At 40.6% G+C, this 25,205-nt stretch overlaps 1 pseudogene; it reads right to left on the bottom strand.

Moving 5' to 3' along the window:
• Nucleotides 1-958: 958 nt before the first annotated feature.
• On the bottom strand, nt 959-23,941 carry LOC133825596 ((+)-borneol dehydrogenase 1-like; annotated as a pseudogene).
• Nucleotides 23,942-25,205: the final 1,264 nt, after the last annotated feature.

Raw genomic sequence — 25,205 nt, 5'->3', positions numbered from 1 at the left:
CACTTGTGAGATTGTTGATTTACGACAAGGATCAAAGCCAATAGATTGGAAGTTAGTATTTAGAAGAAAATACAACACTAATGGGACTATTCAAGCTTATAAGGCAAGGTTGGTAGCCAAAGGGTTTAGACAAAAGGAAGGCATAGACTATTTTGATAGCTATGCATCGGTAGCAAAGAAAACTTCAATAAGATTGTTGTTTGCCTTATCATCAATACACAATCTATATATGTTCATCAAATGGATGTCAAAACGGCAATCCTAAATGGTAATCTTGAAGATGAGGTTTACATGAAACAACTGGAAGGGTTTGTTCTAAAGGGAAATAAACATAAGGAGTGTAGACTTGTTAAATAATTATATGGTTTAAAACAAGCATCTAAATATTGCCACGAGAAGTTTGATGAAGCCAATGTTTCGGAAGGGTTTAATGACAATAGTGCAAACAAGTGCTTGTATTGTAAGAATTGTGATGACTATGTCATCTTAAATAATATTAAGTGGTAAATTTAACTATAGTAAATAATATTACTTATACATTCATTATTTAATATATATTTTAATTATAGTTAATCAATATATTATGCTTTTTTAATATACTTTATATTTAATTGTATTTATGTTGATGTTAGGTACATGACAAAATAACTTTACCAATGAACGAAATAACTAGACCCAAAAAAAAAAATTATTGACTTCACTCTTTTATATATGTTATAGATATCAAGCCCACTTTGTACATACATGTATAAGCAAACAACAATAATCGATTATATAATAATGTGTAACTAAAGGTACTAAAACAAATATAAAAGTTCTATTAAGCCATGGTCCGATTTACAAGAAATAGAAAGTAATACAACATAAGTACCATAACCCAACAACCAAATGAACATACATAACCCTAGTTAGACAGTTGTACATATTTGTATTAATTACCACATATACACATGCTTATTTAATGGATACGATTAAAAGCCTTCATGAAAGTAGGATTAACAACACTAAACCCACCATCGACCACAAGATTAAGTCCGCTGACGTAATGTGCCTCGTCACTAGCCAAGTAAAGGGCAGCCTTGGCCACGTCATCAGCCTTAAGCACATGCCCCTTGAGGTTGCCCATTTGACTCAACTGCTCTTCGAATTTCTCCTTATAACAAACATATTCACTACGTTCATAGTCAATGCTTGTCATCTGAGTCACTACTCCATAGGGTGAGATGCAATTCACCCTAATACCAAACTCACAAACTTCGGCTGCCAAGTTCTTGGCGAACCCCCCAAAACGGCATACTTTGACGCCGTATAAGGGTGAGTTCCCAACCCCGCGATTGACGTGCAAGCACTTGTAGTGAAGAGTATGCATCCTCTCTTTTGTGGTATCATAACCCTAGCTGCATGCTTGGCTCCCAAGAATCCCCCCACCCAGTTAACTCCGATGACTTTGTCAAAGTCTGACTTGGTAGCGTCCAAAATGCTGTCGAAGGGCTTGTCGCCGGCGTTGTTATACATCACGTCGAGCTTCCCATGCTCGGCCACCACGGTGTCGATTAGGTTAACGATGCCATCTTCGATTTGAACGTCGCAATGGATGAAGGAGACGTTTTCTCCGAGGGTGTCAGCTATAGCTTGGCCTTCGTCGTCTTGGAAATCGGCGATGATGACTTTTGCTCCGTTTTCGCGGAATATTTTGACTGCACTTTCTCCTATACCTCTTGCTCCCCCAGTTATGATTGCCACTTTGCCTTGTAACCTAAATCGTTTTTGTGTGTTATGGAATCAGCAAAATATTTCACAATATTTATATTTTGAGTCATGTAAAGAATATAATTTAATATATATATAGATAGATATAAGAATATATTTCACTTATGAACTTTAATCTAGTTAATGGATAAACAAATTGACTATATTGTAACTTCTCTATTTTTATACTATCCAATCTAAGAGACTAATATATAATACTATTATAATATATATATATAATTATACAACCATTTATATATATAGATAGATTAATTCGAAGTTATAAATAAATTAATGATCACATAATAAGAAGGCTTGTTCTGGAAAAGAAAAATACTATTATTTTTAGGACATTACATATAAATATAGAAAGAGAGAATATGAGAATTTGAATCTAAAATTGTTCACATTAAAATTTATATACAGTAATAGAACTCGCTTTTAAGTTTACTCTACAACGTAAATATATTTGATTATACCAGCTTTATACATATTACAAATAAAGTTCTGTATTCAAACTTTTAAATTCTCTTCCAGCTATATCATTACAAAAGATAGTGATTGTATCGAGGGCACCCTATGATGACTCCCAGGGGAAGACGTTGAATGTCTACAAAGTCTCCCCCTGGAATCATCGTAGGATACCTTTAGATGGCTCCTCCAACAACGTCTCTCCTGGGGGGAGACATTAAATGTCTACAATGTCTTTCCTGTATAGCATTTAAATGTTTATTTTCTTGTAATGGCTACAAAAAAGATAGTTAATTAATTACTTTTAAGTTTTCATTTCTTATTTACGTTTAAATAATCTTTTTTTTTAAAAAAAAATATGTACGTGACAATGCAATTTAAAGACTGGACAACTATTGAGCCGATCCCGGATAGCTGGATGGATACTCACCATAAAGCAGGCACATGGTGAGTGACAAAAACAGCCAAACAAACATGGGTATGTTAAGTTTTTTTTTTTAACATTTATCAAATTTTTTATTTTTTATTTGCAGTACATAATTACATTATATATTGTAATGCCCCAAAATCCCTAATGAGGTTTAATGGTCGGATTAGTAGGCCGGGAGGGCCATAATTGATTTATTATGCCATTAAATGATTATATTCATGCTTATGTGAATTATATTATTATATCATGATAAATGCATGCATATGGGGTCCACATTTCTTGATAGGGGCATTTTGGTAATTTGGCCCGTTGAAGGCATAATTGTGTATTTACATGCATGTTGGTGAACTATTGACGAGACCACATTATAATGTGGATTTGTTCGAGTTTTTCAGCATGAGAAGATCTTTTAATGTAGGTTAGCGGTGAGTCTTGGGGTAATTTGAGGATTAGAACATTACCGGGAATAAAAAGGTAATGGGATATGACTTATTAGTATTTGAGAATATTGGAAATAATGGAATTGGAGAGCGTTATTTATAATTAACGAAATAGGCAGGAAAGGACGGTTTTGCCCTTGATGGTTGTTAAGGGTTTTATTTAAAGTTAGGGGCAATATGGTCTTTTTACCTTAAGATATATATCAGCCATTTGAAGGCTGTAAAACTTGCAAAAATAGAGTATCTAGTTCTTCTTCTCTAGATAGTTTTTTCGCCTTCTTTTTCCTTTGGATTTTTTGAGCTTTATTTGAGGAACAAAGCTAGGGAAATGAGTCTTGAGGGCATAGGGTTGTGTTCCATCATTGAAGAGGGTTCTATACTGAGGTTGAGGTAAGTTTTTAACCATTAAAACTCTAGCCTTTTGCCCTGTTTTCCTTTTGGTTTTTAGCTGAATTTTTAAGGTTGATAGATGAGAATTGATGGGAGTTTTGGCAAGGGTTGCTTAGGTTATGATGCCTAGGACATGTAGAGTAGATATTTCGGTTCATTTGGGGATTTGGATGGAGTTTGGGAGCATGTTGTTTAAGGTTGGAAATGGAAGAATCGAAGGAGGGAAAAACCAGGGCAGTTTTGCCTAGTCCTAGCGCTACAACACCCAAAGGAGGGCGCTACAGCGCTAGCCAGAGCAAAACTTCCTTGCTTGTAGCGCTGGGGCGCTAAGGGGGCAGCGCTGTAATGCTACCCTGCCTTTCCAGATTCCTATTTTGAGCACTTTTGAGGGATTTTGGCTCGGGGTTTCAATTCCTAAGGCTCGGGATCAAATCTACTCACTGTTTGGGTACTATTCGAGGTCCCGAGAGTGAGGTTTAGGTCATGAACCTTTCATTGCTCATTTTCATTGATGGAGGTTATATTTGGTTATGACTAGGTGACCGCTAAGGAATCAAAGGAATTGATCGTTCTTGTATTATTTCTCGTTCGAACCAGAGGTTAGAAAAATGCACCCCATATGTGACATGCATGGTTATTATTGAGGCGTGTTGAGTGATGTATATGTGGACATTGATTGCATATCAAATGCTTAGCAAAACTTTCTTACTTGTGAATGGCACTAACTCCTTAGTCAGAATCAGCAATGGTGTCGGTATTAACTGTGAAGCTGTGACTCATTAGTCAAGTTTGGCAATAGTATTCTGCACCGGTCGTATGGTATTGGCTTATGAGTCAAGAATGGTATTAGAGTGTAACGCCCTGGATAGCCAAGACCGTTACACTGTGTGTTTATAAAGTGCCAGACTTGCTAACCAAGTCATTTAAATAAAATCGTGTTATTGAAACTATTAAGGAACTAGGGTTGAAAGCGTTTTGGTTTCAAAGGCCACATTTTCATTAAAAAAAAACTTTGTTTATTTACACGGGACCCCAAAAATATCAGTTTAAAGGCCGTTTACAAAAGTTACAAGGTTCAAATACATTAACCAGCCATACTAAGGCAAAACGAGCAGTTAGGTAGATCCCTGTCCTGACTCACTCCTCGACCATGGTGATCGAACAGCTGGCTATGTACATTTCACCTCGGAGCTCTCCACCTCAGGCTTGGTCCAGCTTGCCCTTGCCTTTACTTGCACCACGTAGCACCCGTGAGCCAAGGCCCAGCAAGAAAACACATCAATAACAGAGCATGAACAATTAACAGACAAGTCAACATCTCACATTGCATCACATATACTCAGATATATCATCAGTCAGTATAATCGAGTATTCCACATACTAGGCATTTCAGTTCATAATGTTCACAATTCACAAACGATAACCAGGGCTAGCGCCCTCAGGCCGCTCCCTCCGTTATCCCGTTGTTCTTGGCTCCCAGTGGCCAATTCGCGCCCTGTGCGCTAAAATCATGTACGGCACTCTTAGACCGCTTTTACATGTCCCATGGCGTAATACCAACGTTGACACGATATATCTTTCGGGAGCACTTAGTCCCATCACAATCATACAACTGGGTGCAGTTTTCTTACCTTTCAATACACTAATTTCTGATGCCACGAAGCCGCGAGCACGGTCCACTATCCCGAGCCTCTCCAAAGACCTAATCACAACATAAATGAAACATCCTTTGTCATTAACCAATCCAAAACTACTTTCCGGAACCAATCCCACACTCTCGGAACCCCCAAAGCCCTAAAACAATGCACCGAAGGCATCCCCCGAACCCCCGGAGCAAAGGCTCAAAATTGCAAAATCCCATGTCCTGAAATTGGCCTAGTGCCGCGGCGCAGCCCTATAGGGCCACGGCGCCCAGCAAGTCAGAGAACACACTCTGCCCAGAAACAGCCTTGTGCCGCGGCGCGCAAGAACAGCGCTGCGGCGCTCCTTCGCGAGCCCAGAATTCTGGGGTTTCTCTTAAGTTTTTCCCGAACCCAAACCATTCCAAATCATTCCAAACTCATACCTAAGCCCCAAAACCAACTCAACACCCCTAATAGACCACACAACAACCTAGAAACGCCATCCCCTAGCTCAATTACACAATCATTCCCAAAATTCACTCTTGAGTTCCATGCCTTAGTAACTTAAACCAAAAAATTGAAAGCTTAAACCTAAACCCAAACCACACTTCAAATTCCCTAATTCACAACAGAAATAAGCTTTAAAATTACACAGAATCCTTACCTTGAATGGAGAGTCCAACCTCTAGCTTAAAACCACCTTCTCTTTTGATTATTCCAATTCTGAATTTATGCAAAACCAGCCACCAACTTGTTTCAATTCATGCTTATCTTCTAAAAACCAGACTTGAAACTTAAAAAAATCATAGCTAAGTCCTTACCTCTGAGTATTCTTAGCCTAGGCTTGATTGATAACTTCAAACCCCCTTGATTCTCCTTCCAAGAGCCAAATTCAGCTTCCCTCTTCTATCTTTCTTTTGCTCTATTTCTAGGTCTCCAAAATTCAGCATAAACCAATTTCCCAAACTGTTATACGTATTGTATTTTCCTTTAGCAGAAATTCACCTATTCACTGCCAAAAGACCACTCTACCCCTCCATAAATATCCCTTTCTAACTAAACCTCAAGGGCACGCTTGTCTTTTACTTACTTTACAGTTCTACCACTTTTCCAGCAAAACCTATTACTCTCTATGGTTACTAACAGTTACACAAGTTACCAAATCACCAGTTACCATTATTTAGCTTTCTAGGACCGTCTCGGCACGTTCATCACATTGATATCACCACACCCACGTGGTACAAATCACATAGCACAATTATCACATAACATAATACACATAGTCATATAACATGCTTAAAATCATAATCATACATCTTAATCATTAAAACCACACATAATTCCCATTATGCCCTCCAGGCACACTAATCAAGGCCCTTAAGCCTTATTAGTGAATTTGGGTTGTTACAACTATCCCCTCCTAATGAGAATTTCGTCCTCGAAATTTACCTGAACAACTCCGGATACTAATCCTGCATAGCTGTCTCAAGCTCCCAGGTCGCCTCCTCGACCTTACTATTCCTCCATAACACTTTAACCAGAGGAATTGTCTTATTCCGCAACACCTTATCTTTTCGATCCAAGATCTGAACTGGTTGCTCTTCATAAGCCAAATCTGCCTGTAACTCCAGATCTTGATGCCTCAATACATGAGTCACATCTGAGACATACTTCCGAAGCATGGAGACATGGAACACATCATGAACTCCAGACAACGATGGCGACAATGCTAACCTGTAAGCCACCTGACCAATCCTTTCCAGGATCTCAAATGGTCCAATGAATCTAGGGCTTAGCTTGCCCTTCTTACCAAACCTCCTCACCCCTCGCAGAGGTGAAACTCGAAGGAAGACGTGGTCCCCAACCTGGAACTCCACGTCCCTACGCTTAGGATCAGCGTAGCTCTTCTGCCTACTCTGAGATGCGAGCATCCTAGCCCGGATCTTCTCTATGGCATCACTTGTCTTCTGTACCATATCTGGCCCCAAATATCTCCTCTCACCCATCTCATCCCAATGAATGGGTGATCTACACTTCCTCCCATATAACATCTCATAGGGAGCCACTCCAATCGTTGACTGATAACTATTGTTGTATGAGAATTCAATCAACGGAAGGAACTTACTCCATGAACCCTCAAAATCAATCACACATGCTCTGAGCATATCCTCCAACACCTGGATCGTCCTCTCAGACTGTCCATCAGTCTGAGGATGAAAGGTTGTACTGAACTTCAACTGAGTTCCCAAAGCTTTCTGTAAACTACCCCAAAACTTGGAAGTGAAGATAGGATCCCGGTCTGACACTATAGACTTAGGAACCCCATGGAGACGTACGATCTCCCTCACATACAGCTCAGCATACTAATCCACAGTATATGTCGACCTCGCTAGAAGGAAATGGGCTGACTTGGTGTATCTATCAACTATCACCCACACGGAATCATGAAGTCCTACTGTCCTGGGCAAACCTCCCACAAAGTCCATGGTAATGTCCTCCCATTTCCATTCAGGAATACCCAAAGGCTGAAGCAACCCTGCTGGTCGCTGATGCTCAGCTTTCACCTGCTGACAGGTCAAACATCTGGCAACGTACTCAACCACATCCCTCTTCATCCCGGGCCACCAATACAAAGTCCGTAGATCCTGATACATCTTCGTGGTACCCGGATGAAGTGAGTACGGCGTCGTATGAGACTCATCTAGTATCTCTCGTCTGATCCCCTCATCAGCTGGAACACAAATTCGTCCCTGATACCGAAGTAAACCAACCTCAGAGATAGAATAGTCCTTAGCTATTCCCGCTAAGGCATCCTCTCTAACCCTCTGCAACTGAGCATCTGTCCACTGCCCCTCTTTGATCCGCTCTAGCAGGGTCGACTGTAGAGTAATATTAGCCAACCAGCCCACCACCAACTCTATCCTCGCTCTAACCATCTCATCAGCTAACTTCCTTGAAATCTGAACAGAACTATACAACTGTCCTGGACCTCTGTGGCTCAAAGCATCAACCACTACATTGGCTTTTCCTGGATGATAAAGAATATCACAATCATAATCCTTTACCAGCTCCAGCCAACGCCTCTGTCTCATATTCAGGTCCTTCTATGTAAAGAAATACTTCAGGCTCTTATGATCAGTGTACACCTCACACTTCTCCCCATAGAGATAATGTCGCCAAATCTTCAAGGCAAAAACCACTGCTGCCAACTCCAAGTCATGAGTAGGATACCGTTGCTCATACTCTTTCAGCTGTCGTGATGCATAAGCTATAACCTTCTCATTCTGCATCAACACACAGCCTAAGCCCAACCTCGATGCATCGCAATAAACAACAAACTTCCCTTCCCCCGAAGGCAGACTCAACACTGGCGCTGTAATAAGTCGTCGCTTCAATTCCTAAAAACTGTCTTCACACTTGTCTGACCAGATAAACTTCAGGTTCTTTCTTGTCAATTCTGTCATGGGTGCTGCTATCTTCGAGAAGCCCTCTACAAACCGCCTGTAGTACCCTGCTAATCCCAGAAAACTCTGCACCTCCGAGGCATTCCTTGGCCTCGGCCAATCCCTAACTGCCTCTATCTTAGACGGATCAACCTTAATCCCATCTGCACCTACAATGTGTCCAAGGAATGTCACTTCAGGTAACCAAAACTCACACTTCTTAAACTTAGCATACAACTGATGTTCTCTCAACCTCTGGAGAACCTGTCAAAGATGGAACTCGTGCTCCGCATCTGAGCTGGAATACACCAGGATGTCATCGATGAAAACTATAACAAACTGGTCTAGGAAATCCTTGAACACCCTGTTCATTAAGTCCATAAAGGCTGCTAGGGCATTGGTCAAACCAAAAGACATGACCAAGAACTCATAATGCCCATACCGTGTCCGGAAGGCCGTCTTAGGTATGTCCTCATCCTTGATCCTCAGCTGGTGATAACCAGATCGAAGATCAATCTTTGAGAACACCGTCTTACCCTGCAGCTGATCGAACAAGTCATCAATTCTTGGTAGGGGATACTTATTCTTAATTGTTAACTTGTTCAATTCTCGATAGTGAATACACATCCTCAGAGTCCCGTCCTTCTTCTTAACAAACAGAACTGGAGCACCCCACGGCGAGTAACTAGGTCTGATGAACCCCAAATCCAGAAGCTCCTGCAGCTGTATCTTTAACTCTTTCAATTCCGCCGGTGCCATCCTATATGGTGCCCTCGACACTGGCTCTGTCCATGGTGCCAACTCAATAACAAACTCAATCTCTCTACGCGGCGCTAACCCAAGAAAATCCTCAGGAAACACATCCAAGAACTCGCCATGGAAAGGGGTGAGAAGATTTGGGAAAAAGGGCAAGTTGAGTCCTAGATTTGTAGGTCCATTTGAAATCCTGGAGAGGATTGGTCAGGTGGCTTATAGGTTGGCCTTACCACCAACATTGTCAGTCGTGCATAACGTATTTCTTGTTTAAACTCTTCGAAGATATGTATTTGATGTGACTCATGTCTTGAGTTATGAAGATCTAGAGCTTGAGGCAAATCTCTCCTATGAGGAATAGCCAGTCCAGATACTTGACAGAAAGGACAAGGTCCTCAAGAATAAGACGATACCTTTGGTTAAGGTGTTATGGAGGAATAGTAAGGTCGAGGAAGTGACCTGGGAGCTGGAGTTAGATATGTAGAATGAGAATCTCGAGCTGTTCAGGTAAATTTCGAGGACGAAATTTATGTAAGGAGGGGATAGTTGTAATGCCTCAAAATCCCTAATGAGGTTTAATGGTCGGATTAGTAGGCCGGGAGGGCCATAATTGATTTATTATGCCATTAAATGATTATATGCATGTTTATGTGAATTATATTATTATATGATGTTAAATGCATGCATGTGGGTCTACATTTCTTGATAGGGGAATTTTTGTAATTTGGCCGGTGAGGGCATAATTGTGTATTTACATGCATGTTGGTGAACTATTGGTCAGGCCACATTATAATGTGGATTTGTTTGAGATTTTTGGCATGAGACGATCTTTTAATGCAGGTTAGCGGTTCGGTCAGGGTTGATTTCGGGGCTCGGGGTGAGTCTCGGGGTAATTTGAGGATTAGAACATTATTGAGAATTAAAGGGTAATGGGATATGATTTATTGGTATTTGAGAATATTGGAAATAACAGGAATTGGAGAGCATTATTTATAATTAATGAAATAGGCGAGAAAGGACAGTTTTGCCCTTAATGGTTGTTAAGGGTTTTATTTAAACTTAGGGGCAATATGGTATTTTGACCTTAAGAGATATATTAGCCATTTGAAGGCTGTAGAACTTGCAAAAACATAGTATCTAGTTCTTCTTCTCCCAATAGTTTTTTTTCCTTCTTTTTCCTTTGGATTTTGAGCTTCATTTGAGGAACCAAGCTAGGGAAGTGAGTCTTGAGGGCATAGGGTTGTGTTCCATCATTGAAGCGGGTTCTATATTGAGCTTGAGGTAAATTTTTAACCATTAAAACTCTAGTTTTTTGCCCTATTTTCCTTTTGGTTTTCAGCTGGATTTTTAAGGTTGATAGATGAGAATTGATGGGAGTTTCGGCAAGGGTTGCTTGGGTTATGACGCCTAGGACATGTAGAGTAGATATTTGGGTTCATTTGGGGGTTTGGATGGCGTTTGGGAGCATGTTTTGTAAGGTTGGGAAATGGAAGAATTGAAGGTGGGAAAAACCAAGGCAGTTCTGCCTGGTCCTAGCGCTACAGCGCTAGCCAAGGCAAAACTTCCCTGCTTGTAGGACTGGGGCGCTAGGGAGGCAGTGCTGTAGCGCTACCCTGCTTTTCCAGATTCCTATTTTGAGCACTTTTGAGGATTTTTGGCTTGGGGTTTCCATTCCTAAGGCTCGAGATCGAATCTACTCACCATTTGGGTACTATTCTAGGTTATGGGAGTGAGGTTTAGGTCATGAACCTTTCATTTCTCATTTTCATTGATGGAGGTTATATTTGGTTATGACTAGGTGACCACTAACGAATCAAAGGAATCAATCATTTTTGTATTATTTTTCGCTCGAACCAGAGGTAAGAAAAATGCTCCCCATATGTGACATGCATGATTATTATTGAGGCATGTTGAGTGATGTATATGTGGAAATTGATTGCATATCAAATGCTTAGCAAAACTTGCATACTTGTGAATGGCACTGACTCGTTAGTCAGAATCAGCAATGGTGTCGGTATTAACTGTGAAGCTATGACTCATTAGTCAAGTTCGACAGTAGTATTGAGCATTGGTCGTATGGTATTGGCTTATGAATCAAGAACGGTATTAGTGTGTGTAACGCAAGCTGAAAAGATTAGATCTAATCGACATAAGCATTATCGTCCTGAGCATGAAATGCTTGACCGACCTTAAGTTCGATGAAAAATAAAAGTGCTTGTCTAGCCTAATGGCTAGTTACTTAGAGCCAGGGCCAGAAGGCCTAGTTGACTGCATCATCACATGGCTAAAGATGTAAAGCCCAAACTAGTGACTCACTCATCAGTCACTCATCCGATTAAAGTTTGTGACTCCATAGTCACTCATCTGGTTCAAACTAGTGACTTACTCATCAGTCACTCATCTGATTTCAAGTTAGTGACTTATTCATCAGTCACTTATCTGATTAGGGCTACATGCCCCAGTATGATTATCAGAATCTCAATATTATTTGATTAGGGCTACAGACCCCAGCATGGTTACCAGAACCTTGAAGTGATATTCACTCATCTGTTTAGGGCTATAAGCTCTGTATGATTATCTTGATCATCATTTGATATTATATGCATGTAGTAATGCGTTTTATTACTAAGCATTGGCTCACGAGTGCTATGTGGTGCAGGTAAAGGGAAAGAAAAGCTCACCCAACCTTGAGTGGAGAGCTTAGGTAGCGATGTGTACATATGCAGCCGCTTGACCACCACGGCTAAGGTGTTTCTCAGAGGAACTAGGCGTTTTTTGTTGCTTAGGTCGGCAGGTTGTAATTTTTACACTGTAATGGCCGTTTTGGATTGTAAATAACTTGTAAATGCTTTTATGGGCCCATGTACAGTTTTATGTTTTAAATAAAATATATCATTTCCTCTTGATCGAAATTTTCACCTTAGCCTTTTATAACACCTAGATTCATGTTTATAACCAAATGACTCAACTAGTGAGTTAAGCACAGTAACGATCTTGGAGTAACCACGACGTTACATATATTGTATCATAAGATCTCATATCGCAACACATAGCAGACATAGTCTACTGAAACTGAGAGTTCCATACTAGTTTCGAGTGCGCCTGAAGATGATGATTTGTCTTTGGTACAAAATGTCTTCAGAAGATGACGTGGTCTCCAGAAAGGATATGGGTGTATCCTTAACATAAGGGACCAAGCTCCATTTACTATTAATCCTCCACAAACTAGAGATGAAGAGATGGCTAAGATGAGAGAGCGTGTTCGATAATTAGAGGAGCACATCCGAACTCATTGTATCACCTAGGGGTCTCAATGTGCCCCACCGCCACCTGATGATCCTGATGTTGGAGCAACCGAGTGAGTAGGACTTATGTATGAGTTTTATTATTTTGGACTATTACATTTTCATGTTTAGGACAACTCTTTTTTTTATTAAGCAAATGTACTCTTAGGATTTTATTTATGTGTTTAATATAAGTATTGTAATTTTAATATATTGTTTTATATTTAATTCAAATTAAATTAATTAATAAATATATAAATAAATATTGCAGAAAAATTCTTGATTCAGTCTATACTGAGGACAATGTCCTCGATATAGCCCTACCACATGACAAAATTGGACAGATTTCACTGACGATATTGTCAACTCTCTACCAAGAACATTTGTCCTCAGTACCAGCTATACTGAGAACATACTTAATGTTCTCGGTAAAAGTTTCCCTCTACCAACGAGGATGTAACGAGAACTTTCCTATCGAGGTCATGTTCTCGACACAGCTTTTACCGATGACATACGGGCTTCTACCGATGACGTTTGTTGTAACACCCTGGTTACCCCAGAACAGTTACGGTGATCGGTGAACTAGAAATTTGACTCGCTACCCGAGTCCTTTTGTTAAAAACGTGCATATAAGTGTTATTAACATGCTAAGGTGGAAAACCAATAAAAAGGAAAGGATATATTTTATCAAATACATAAAACTGTTCATGGGCCCATCAAAACATTTACAGGTTATCTACAACTCAAAATGGTCATTACTGTTTCAAATTTACAAACCCGCCGACCTAAGCAGCAAAAATAGGGTAAACCCCCTAGGTCCTCTGAGAACTCCTTCGCCGTGGTGGTCAAGCGGCCGCATATGTACACATCACCACCTAAGCTCTCCACTCAAGGCTGGGTGAGCTTTTCTTTTCCTTTACCTGCACCACAGAGCACCCATGAGCCAAAGCTCAGCAAGAAAATACAGTATTGCATATAAACTTTATCAAATGATTATTATTATAATCACACAGAGTGTATAGCTCTTAAACAGATGAGTGAATATCACTTGAGGTTCTAGTAAACCATAATGAGTGACTGACAAGCAAGTCACTAATTTAAACAGATGAGTGACTGCTGGGTAAGTCACTAGCTTGAACAAATGAGTCACTGCTAGGTAAGTCACTAGCTTAAACAGATGAGAGATTGATGGGTAAGTCTCTAACTTAACAATTGAGTGACTGATGGGTAAGTCACACATGCGCTTTTAGTTTTCATCGAACTTGAGGTCGGTCCGGCATTAACGCTCTTCTGAGTTATTTAATGCAGATGTCGATTAGATCTAATCTTTATTGGCTTGCATTGAACACGCTAAGGCCGTCCTGACTTATGAGTCAGCACTGTGTGACCAGTGCCTAGTGCCACTGCCAAACTTGACTAATAAGTCCCAGCTTCACAGTTGATACTAGCACATTTGCCAATTCTGACTAATTAGTCAATACCATGCACAAGTGAGCAAGATTTGCTAAGCATCCAATAATCAATCCATGTCCACATTTACACATTCAACTTGCCTCATGAATAACCATGCATGTCACATATGGCGTGCAGTTTTCTTACCTCTGATTCGAGCTAGAATGAATAAAAGAACGACCATTGAGAACGATCTGACTTATAGTCCTTTAGCGGTCACCTAATCATAACCAAATAATGGACACCATCAATAAAATGAGCAACAAGGGTTTTCGAATCAAGATCTAGCCTCCGGGACATCAATCCACACTAATCCGGGTAGTAGGAACAATCCTGAGGCCTAATACCATGTTCCCGGGGTCAAAACACACAGACAGGATCAAAACTGCCCAAGAGCTGTGGCCCTGGCACCTTGTGCCGCGGCCCCCAGTCACAACTGAAGCAAGGGCTGCGGCGCCCAGCAAAGGCAAAATTGCCCACCTGCTTCTTCGAGCTAGGGCCGCGACGCCCAAGAACAGAGTCGAGGCCCCCAACCCAGAGCCATCCCCAAACACGATTTCCATTATCCCAAAGCCTCCAAAATCATTCCTAAACACTTCCAAATCATCAAATCAAAGTTCGCAAGCTTCCCAATGGTCCAAAACCAACAAAACCCAAGGCTCAAATGAACCAAAACTCAACGATTCACAAAAGCCAATTCTAAGCTTAGAAACTCTAAAGACTCAAAACTTAAAACTTAGATTACCTTCGATTGGGTTGTTTCTCGTCAAATCCTTCGGTCAAGCAGCTTCTAATCTTTCCTAGGATTGCTATGCCTCGATCCTCGCTTGATTCCGACTCCTAGAACTCGAGATTTCCTTGAAAATACTTCGAACTATAAAATGAGCTAACGGGAAAGAGCGAGAGGTTTTCTAACGTATGTTCTATCTGACAAGCTACATCAAGCTTAAGTAACCTCAAGTAAAGCCTAGTGCTCGGGGTCCCAAAAACACCCCCGGGGACATTATAGTCAAAACTTCCATAATTTCCTCCTGATCACAATAACTCCTAATTTATCATCAAATAACATTCTCATCCAATATCCCAATAAAAGACCCCCGTTATGACAAAACCGCTAATTCATAATATAAGACCGTCTCATGCCGAATAGCTCGAATATATCTCCATAATAATGGGATCTCATTCAAAAATCACAATATGCACCCAAATACACAAATATGCCCTTAACTGGCCAAATTATCAAAACACCCTAATATTCAAATGTGGACCCACATGCATGCATATAACATCATATTATAATATAATTCACATAAACATGCATATTATCATTTATGGCATAATTAAACAGTTATGGCCCTCCCGACCTATTAATCCAACCACTACACTGCGTTAGGGATTTCAGGGCATTACAACTATGCCCTCCTTATAGAAATTTCGTCATCGAAATTTTCCTGAACAGCTCAGGATACTGATCCTACATATCTGACTCCAGCTCCCAGGTCGCTTCCTCGACCTTGTTGTTCCTCCACAATACCTTAACCAAAGGTATCGTCTTATTCCTGAGGACCTTATCCTTTCTGTCAAGAATCTTTACTGACTGCTCCTCAAAGGAGAGAGCTGGTTCAAGCTCCAGATCTTCATAACTCAAAATATGATTCACATCAGATACATACCTCCGAAGAGCTGAAACATGAAATACATTATGCACGGCTGATAACGCTGGAGGCAAAGCCAATCTGTAAGCCACCTGACCAATCCTTTCCAGGATCTCAAATGGACCTACAAATTTAGGGCTCAGCTTGCCCTTCTTCCCAAACCTTCTCACCCCTTTCCATGGCGAGACTCTAAGGAAGACATAGTCTCCCACTTGGAATTCCACGTTCCTGCACTTGGGATCTGCATAGCTCTTCTGCCTACTCTGAGAAGCGAGAATCCGAGCTCTAATCTTCTCAATGGCCTCACTGGTCCTCTGAACTGCCACAGGACCTAAGTATCTCCTTTTACCTGTCTCATCCCAATGAATGGGAGATCTGCACTTCCTACCATACATCATCTCATAAGGTGCAACTCCAATGGTAGACTGATAACTGTTGTTGTAAGAAAATTCTATTAAAGGTAGATACTTACTCCAAGATCCACCAAAGTCCAGCACACATGCCCGCAACATGTCTTCCAATATCTGGATCGTCCTCTCAGATTGCCCATCTGTCTGAGGATGATAAGCAGTTTTGAACTTCAACTGTGTCCCCATGGCCTTCTGCAAACTTCCCCAGAACTTGGAAGTAAAAGTAGGGTCCCGATCCGACACGATCGACCTCGGCGTTCCATGAAGGTGCACGATCTCTCTCACATAGAGATCTACATACTGATCAACTGTAAAAGTAGTCCTCACTGGCAAGAAGTGAGCTGACTTGGTGTAGCGATCCACTATCACCCAAATAGAATCATGCTGACCAACAGTCCTGGGTAAGCCCACCACGAAATCCATCGTGATGTCCTCCCACTTCCACTCTGGGATATCCAGAGGCTGCAATAACCCTGCTGGCCTCTGATGCTCAACCTTGACCTATTGACATGTCAAGCACTTAGCCACATACTCTACTACATCTCTCTTCATCCCCGGCCACCAATACAACGATCTCACATCCTGATACATCTTCGTGGTGCCTGGATGCAAAGAGTAAGGTGTAGTATGAGATTCATCCAGAATCTCTCGTCTCAAAGCAGTGTCTAACGGAACACATATCCGCCCCTTGTATCTCAACAAGCCCAACTCAGACACTGTATAATCTCTGGATGCTCCAGCCAGAACATCCTCTCTGATCTTGATCAGCTGTGGGTCACTCAACTGACCCTCCTTGATTCTCTCTAACAGCGTAGACTGTAGCGTAATATTTGCCAATTGGCCCACCAGCAACTCTATACCAGCTCTAGTCATATCATCTGCTAACTCCCTGGCTATCAGCCTCATACCATAAATCTATCCCGGACCCTTCTGGCTTAAAGCATCAGCCACCACGTTGGCTTTTCCTGGATGATACAAAATCTCACAATCATAATCCTTTACTAACTCCATCCAACGCCTTTGTCTCATATTCAGATCTTTCTGGGTGAAGAAGTATTTCAGGCTCTTGTGGTCTGTATAGATCTCACACTTCTCTCCATAGAGATAACGCCTCCATATCTTTAAAGCAAAGACCACATATGCTAACTCTAAACCATGAGTAGGATATCTCTTTTCATACTCCTTCAGCTGACGAGAAGCATAAGCAATTACCTTCTCTAACTGCATCAAAACACAGCCCAAACCCTGATGAGAAGCATCGCAATAAATCATAAACTTCTCCTGATCTGTCGGAAGACTCAGAATCGGAGCTGTAATCAACCTCTGCTTCAGTTCCTGGAAGCTGTTCTCACACTTATCTGACTACACAAATTTATGACTCTTGCGTGTCAGCTCAGTCAATGCAGTAGAAATCTTTGAGAACCCTTCCACGAAATGCCTATAATAACCTGCCAATCCAAGGAAACTTCTAACCTGAGAAGCATTCTTTGGCCTTGGCCAATCTTTGACCGCTTCGATCTTTGCTGTCACAACCTTAATCCCTTCCTTACTGATAATATGTCCAAGAAAGGATACCTGAGATAAACAGAACTCACATTTCTTGAATTTAGCAAATAGTCTGTGTTCCCTCGGTCTCTGTAGAACCAACCTCAGATGTTGCTCATGCTCTGACTCAGACTGAGAATATACCAGAATATCATCGATGAAGACGATCACAAACTGGTCCAAATAATCCTTGAACACTCTGTTCATCAGATCCATAAAAGCAGCGGGGCATTAATCAATCCAAAAGACATGAATAAGAACTCATAATGCCCATACCTGGTGCGAAAAGCTGTCTTCGGTATGTCTCCTTCCTTGACCCTCAACTGATGATAACTAGAACGAAGGTCAATCTTTGAGAATACATTCTTACCTTGCAACTGATCGAACAGATCATCTATCCTTGGCAAAGGATACTTATTCTTGATTGTCAATTTATTCAGTTCTCTGTAATCAATACACATCCTCAGCGAACCATCTTTCTTCTTTACAAACAGAACAGGCGCACCCCAAGGTGAGAAACTAGGTTTGATAAAATCTAAATCCAACCATTCTTGCAACTGTACCTTTAATTCTTTCAACTCAGCTGGGGCCATTCTGTAAGGCACTCTAGACACTGGCTCTGTCCCTGGTGCCAGTTCTATAACAAACTCAATTTCTCTATGCGGTGGCAACCCTGGAAAATCTTATGGAAATACATCCAGGAATTCACAAACAAGTCTGGTCTCTTTTGGTCTCACAAGCACGACCTGAGTGGTATCAACCACACTAGCCAAGAATCCAATGCAACCTCCTTGCAATAGATCCCTAGCCCTCAATACAGAAATCAATGGAATGCGAGGTCCATGCATAGTACCAACAAACACAAAAGGATCCTCACCTTCAGGCTCAAAGGTGACCATCTTCCTTCTGCAATCAATGGTTGCCCCATACTTTTCCAACCAATCCATACCCAATATCATATCGAAGTCAGTCATAACTAACTCTATCAAATCCACTGATAACTCTCTGCCCTCCACTGTCACTGGCAAGGATCTGACCCATCTCCCAAAAACCACTAACTCTCCAGTGGGTAACAAAGTTCCAAACCCCACAGCATAAAAATCACAGGGTCTACACAATCTATCAATAACACTACTAGCAACAAAAGAATGTGTAGCACCAGAATCAATCAATACATTATAAGGGGTTCTAGCACTAAGAAGCTGACCTATAACAACTGAGGGAGAAGCCTCAGCTTCTGCTTGAGTCAATGCGAACACTCGATCTGGGGCCGAGCTTTCCGCTTTCCTGGGTTCTTCTTTTCTTACCTGAGGGCAATCCTTCTTAAAATGACCTACCGCTCCACACAAGTAGCAGGCATTTGCCCTACACTCTCCCAAATGACGCCTCTTGCATCTAGGACATTCAGGACGAGTCTTCCAGGCTTCACTACCCCCTGGACGACCCATTGCAATACCACGAGGCTGCCTATCAGGACCTGGAACTAGGAAGGTGTCAGGAACCTTCCTCTTTTGCTCACTGGGGCCTACACCCCTACCAGAACCCATAAATGGAGGACCTGTCCTCGTGAAATCCTTTCAGGCTGCACTGTCACGCCAGATCTTGTTCTCTGCACTCTCAGCTATGAGTGCCTTCTCAACCACCTATGCATAGGTAGTAACCCTAGCCACAATGGTGATACGTACATCACAAGCTAATCTGGGCTGTAGCCCCTGAAGAAATCTCTCTCTCCTGGTCCCATCAGTGGGCACCAGCTCCATGGCAAACTTTGCCAAACGATCAAACTTTAAGGCATACTCAATGACTGATAAATTTCCCTGAAGTAGCCTAATGAACTCCTGGGCCTTCGCTGACCTGATAGCATCATTATAATATTTTTCATTAAACAAAGTCTGAAACTCCTCGCAACTCAAGGCATTAACATTTCTGGTCTGGGTAATCACCTCCCACCAGATCCGGGCATCCTCCCGAAACATATAAGTGGCACAAGCCATCCTCTCGTTACCAGTTACCCTCATAAAGTCAAGGATAGTGGTAATCATACTCATCCACTGCTCTGCCTTGGCAGAATCTACACTGCCCTCAAATACAAGAGGTTGCTGCTTTCTGAACCTTTCATAGAGAGGCGCCCATTTATTTCCAACCTCAGGCAGCTGCTCAACTGCTGGCACCGACATAGGAGGTGCCTCTGATATACTGGCCACTGCAGGCGCTTGCTATTGTCTCAGGAGACGAAGCTCTTCCCCCTGTCTCAACACTGTTGCCTGCAGATCACTAATCATTTGCTGCCAGTTTACAGGAGTTGGCTGTGGAATTTGTGACTGGTCATTTTCCTGACCCTAACTGTTATTATTCTGGCCTAGATCACTTTGGCCAGCTGAAGTATCTGTTTTCCCTGGATTCATTCTTATCTGTTATACCTTGCTGAAACATTGATCAACACGGCCAGTCAGGTAGTAATAACTAAACCTCTTGCCGCCTTACGGTCCAAGAACAAGCAGACAATTATCACATTCCACAGTCATACAATTATATAGGCAGATACATGTTTATAGCATTTAGCACTTAGCATGTATCACATAATAATTCATAATCAATAATACTAATAAGTATGTTCCAGCAATCTCAGTACTAATTAGCACACATTTGCTGAGGATATAATATTTCAGGGCACAGGTTTAACATGGTGTCTTATGCATACAGGTAAAGCATATATACTATATTTAAGTAGTTATACATATAACTACATAAATAGCTACCAAACCCTGAGTCGAACTTGACTTCAGTGATGTGTGTACATGCCCAGCCAGTCTACAGGAACCCTAAACTTGGCACGCTCTGATACCAATTTGTAACGCTCTGGTTACCCCAGAACAGTTATGGTGATCGGTGAACCGGAAATTTGACTCGCTACCCGAGTCCTTTGGTTAAAAACGTTCATCTAAGTGTTATTAACAGGCTAAGGTGGAAAACCAATAAAAAGGAAAGGATATATTTTATTAAATACATAAAACTATTTATGGGCCCATCAAAACATTTACAGGTTATCTACAACTCAAAATGGTCATTACTGTTTCAAATTTACAAACCCGCCGACCTAAGCGGCAAAAATAGGGTAAACCCCCTAGTTCCTCTGAGAACTCCTTGGCCGTGGTGGTCAAGCAACTGCATATGTACACATCACCACCTAAGCTCTCCACTCAAGGCTGGGTGAGCTTTTCTTTTCCTTTACCTGCACCACATAGCACCCATGAGCCAAAGCCCAGCATGAAAACATAGTATTGCATATAAACTTTATCAAATGATTATTATTATAATCAAACAGAGCTTATAGCTTTTAAACAGATGAGTGAATATCACTTGAGGTTCTGGTAAACCATAATGAGTGACTGATGGGTAAGTCACACAAGCGCTTTTAGCTTTCATCGAACTTGAGGTCGGTCCAGCATTAACGCTCTTCTGAGTCATTTAATGCAGATGTCGATTAGATCTAATCTTTATTGGCTTACGTTGAACACGCTAAGGCCGTCCTGACTTATGAGTCAGCACTGTGTGACCAGTGCCCAGTACCACTGCCGAACTTGACTAATAAGTTCCAGCTTCACAGTTGATACTAGCACATTTGCCAATTCTGACTAATTAGTCAGTACCATGCACAAGTGAGCAATATTTGCTAAGCATTCAATAATCAATCCATGTCAACATTTACACATTCAACATGCCTCATGAATAACCATGCATGTCAGATATGGCGTGCAGTTTTCTTACCATTGATTCGAGCTAGAATGAATAAAACAACGACCCTTGAGAATGATCTGACTTATAGTCCTTTAGCGGTCACCTAATCATAACCAAATAAGGGACACCATCAATAAAATGAGCAACAAGGGTTTCCGAATCAAGATCTAGCCTCTGAGACATCAATCCACACTAATCTGGGTAGTAGGAACAATCTCGAGGCCTAATACCATGTTCCCGGGGTCAAAACACACAAATAGCCTCAAAACTGCCCAAGAGCTGCGGCCCTGGCACCTTGTGTCGCGGCCCCAAGCCACAACTGAAGCAAGGGCTGTGGGACCCTATACGTAGGGCCGCGGCGCCCAGCAAAGGCAAAATCGCCTACCTGTTTCTTCGAGCTAGGGTCGTGGCCCCCAACCCAGAGCCATCCCCAAACACGATTTCCTTCATCCCAAAGCCTCCAAAATCATGCCTAAACACTTCCAAATCATCAAATCAAAGTTCCCAAGCTTCCCAATGGTCCTAGACCACCAAAACCCAAGGCTCAAATGAACCAAAAATTCAACGATTCACAAAAGCCAATTCTAAGCTTAGAAACTCTAAAGACTCAAAACTTAAAACTTAGATTACCTTCGATTGGGTTGTTTCTCGTCAAATCCTTCGGTCAAGCAGCTTCTAATCTTTCCTAGGACCGCTATGCCTCGATCCTCGCTTGATTCCGACTCCTAGAACTCGAGATTTCCTTGAAAATACTTCGAACGGGAAAGAGCGAGAGGTTTTCTAACGTACGTTCTATCTGACAAGCTACTTCAAGCTTAAGTAACCTCAAGTAAAACCTAGTGCTCGGGGTCCCAAAAACACCCCCAGGGACATTATAGTCAAAACTTCCAGAATTTCCTCCTGATCACAATAATTCCCAATTTATCATCAAATAACATTCTCATAATCCAATATCCCAATAAAAGACCCCCGTTATGACAAAACCGCTAATTCATAATATAAGACTGTCTCATGCTGAATAGCTCGAATAGATCTCCATAATAATGGGATCTCATTCACAAATCACAATATGCACCCAAATACACAAATATGCCCTTACCGGGCCAAATTATCAAAACACCCTAATATTCAAATGTGGACCCACATGCATGCATATAACATCATATTATAATATAATTCACAAAAACATGCATATTATCATTTAATGGCATAATTAAACAGTTATGGCCCTCCCAGCCTACTAATCCAACCACTAAACCGCATTAGGGATTTCGGGGCATTACATTTGTTCTCGGTATAGCCCCTGTTTTTTGTAGTGTATGGATACGTACATGCTCGTCTACGAAAAGATGAAATAAATATATAAATTTACTTTGGAAATGTAATTCTCACACAACTGATGTGTTGGTTCAATTTTATTACTGAACCTTTTATTATGTTGCAATTATTTGAAAGATGATAACTTTTTGTTATAACAGAAAATATGTATGTTGCATCTTCAAACTTCAACATCTTGGCTATATATTTATGAACTTGGCTAGACAACTTGGTTGTATCTTCCTTCTTTATTCCATATACTGCCTTTGAATCAGATAGACAAGTTAATAAATAATCAGACAACTTGTCATGAACTTGTCTAGCCAAGTTCATAAATAGTCATGAACTATCATTACGATTAGCAATAGTCATGAACTTCTCTGATAATGTTTTAAGACAAGTGATTGGAAAAAAAACAACAGGTGATCTATGGGAAAATCTTGAGCAGCTTTACATGGAAAAGACAACAACAACGAATATATTCTTGAAAGGGAAAATTGTATGTATTTAAAATGAATGCATCATGTCTTTGGAGCGGAATTTTGATGAGATGAATAAGATTGTGCTTGACCTTAGTAACATGGGAGAGGATATTAAATAAGAGGATTAGGTAGTAATTCTTTTGAATAGTCTTCCTGACCAATTCAAAGAATTAAGAATTGTGATAATATACAACTGAGAAACACTTACCCTTGATGATGACTACATTAAGGTCTAGAGATGCAGAACTTACATGGGATAGGGCTGGAAGGTCACAAAAATCTTATGAGGGTCTCTTAGTTCGTGGTAGAAATCCAAAGAGGCATACATCTTAGAGGTAATTCAAGGAGTTATTCAAGATCTAAATTAAGGACAAGAGAGACTAGAAAATGTCATCATTGTAGTATGGTGGGAAATTTAATCAAGCATTGTTGGGAATTAAAGAAAAAGAAAAAGGAAGAAAACAATCCCAATAAGTTGCAAGCTTCTACATATTTGGTTGATGACCCTTATAGCTCAGATGGAGATGTCTGTTGTGTAGCTGATATAAGAGATTCACAAAGCTAGATTCTTAACACGGGTTGTAAATACCATATGTGTCCAAGGTAGGAATGGTTCATGGACTATAAAGAAATCGATGGAGGCAAAGTTTTTTTTGGTAATGATAAAAAATGCAAGGTGAAGACACTGAACAAAGTCAAACACATACCTGATCTTAAGAGGAACTTGATTTCCTTGGGAACACTTAATGATGAAGGTCATGATTATAAAATTAGCTAAGGCGTCATGAGGAATATTAAGAGCTCATTAGTTGTGATGAAAGGAGTAAAGAGACTAGGTCTTTACCATCTAGAAGGTGAGACAGTACCTCCAGCTCACGCAACAGTAGTAAAGAAAGGAAGTTCACACACTATACTTTGGCACACAAGAATGGGGCATATTAGCGAGGAAGAGCTCATTGAACTCTCAAAACAAGGTATAATTACTAACTATAATCATGTTAGCTTACCATTTTGTGAAGTGTGTGTACATGGAAAGCAACATAGAATAAAGTTTTCAACCAGTACCTATAGAGACAAACAACCACTGGAATACATTCATTTAGACCTTTGGGGAGCAAGTAAAATCACTACAATGGGAGGTAACAAGTATTTCTTGTCTATTTTTGATGATTTTACTAGGAAGGTTTGGATTTTTCTATTAAAACACAAAGATGAATGTTTAGACATATTTAAAAGATGGAAAAATCTGGTTGAAACTCAGACCAATTTTAAAATTAAAATTTTGAGGACTAACAATGGTTTGGAATTTGTAAATGAGGAGTTTAACGATTTTTGCAAGAAACATAGAATTCAAATGCATAAATCAATTGTTAAGACTCCTTAGCGAAATTGTATAGCTGACAGAATGAATAGAACTTTATTAAATAAAGTTAGATGATCGCTTATTGAATCTGGTTTGAAAAAATTATATTGGGTGAAGCTTTATATACTGCTTGTTATTTGATAAATAGAAGTCCCAGCAGAGCTATTGATTTTAAAACTCCTAAAGAATTATGGAGAGGTAAGCCACCATTAAAACATCTAAAGAATTTTGTTTGTGTTGCCTATGCTCATAATGTTGATGATAAGCTTGGAAAAAGGTCAATAAAATGTGTTTTTCTTGGTTATCCTAAGGGTGTCAAAGGGCATAGGTTACTGTCTTTAGAAAATTGCAAGATTATAACAAGTTGAGATTTTATTTTTAATGAGCTTGTTTTTCCTTTTAAAGAAAATTAGAAATGTATGTCTTGTAATCATGCAGGTCAGCAGACACAGAGCAACAATACTCATATTGAAGTTCAATCTACCAATAGTGAAGACTCAACTGCGCAACCTGAAACTGAAGAACGTGATTTTTCTGAAGGCTATCAAGAAGAGGATTTAGCAAGCTATCAATTAAAGATGCATATCCGATATGTTGAAGCATAAGTAGATATTATAGCCTATGTACTAGCTATTATGAACAACTCTCAACATGAAGAGCC

The sequence above is a fragment of the Humulus lupulus genome, chromosome 3 (genome assembly GCF_963169125.1).
Source record: "Humulus lupulus chromosome 3, drHumLupu1.1, whole genome shotgun sequence".
Lineage (NCBI taxonomy): Eukaryota > Viridiplantae > Streptophyta > Magnoliopsida > Rosales > Cannabaceae > Humulus > Humulus lupulus.
The sequence above is the reverse complement of the archived record's forward strand: the minus strand, read 5'-3'. Positions and strand labels throughout refer to the sequence as shown.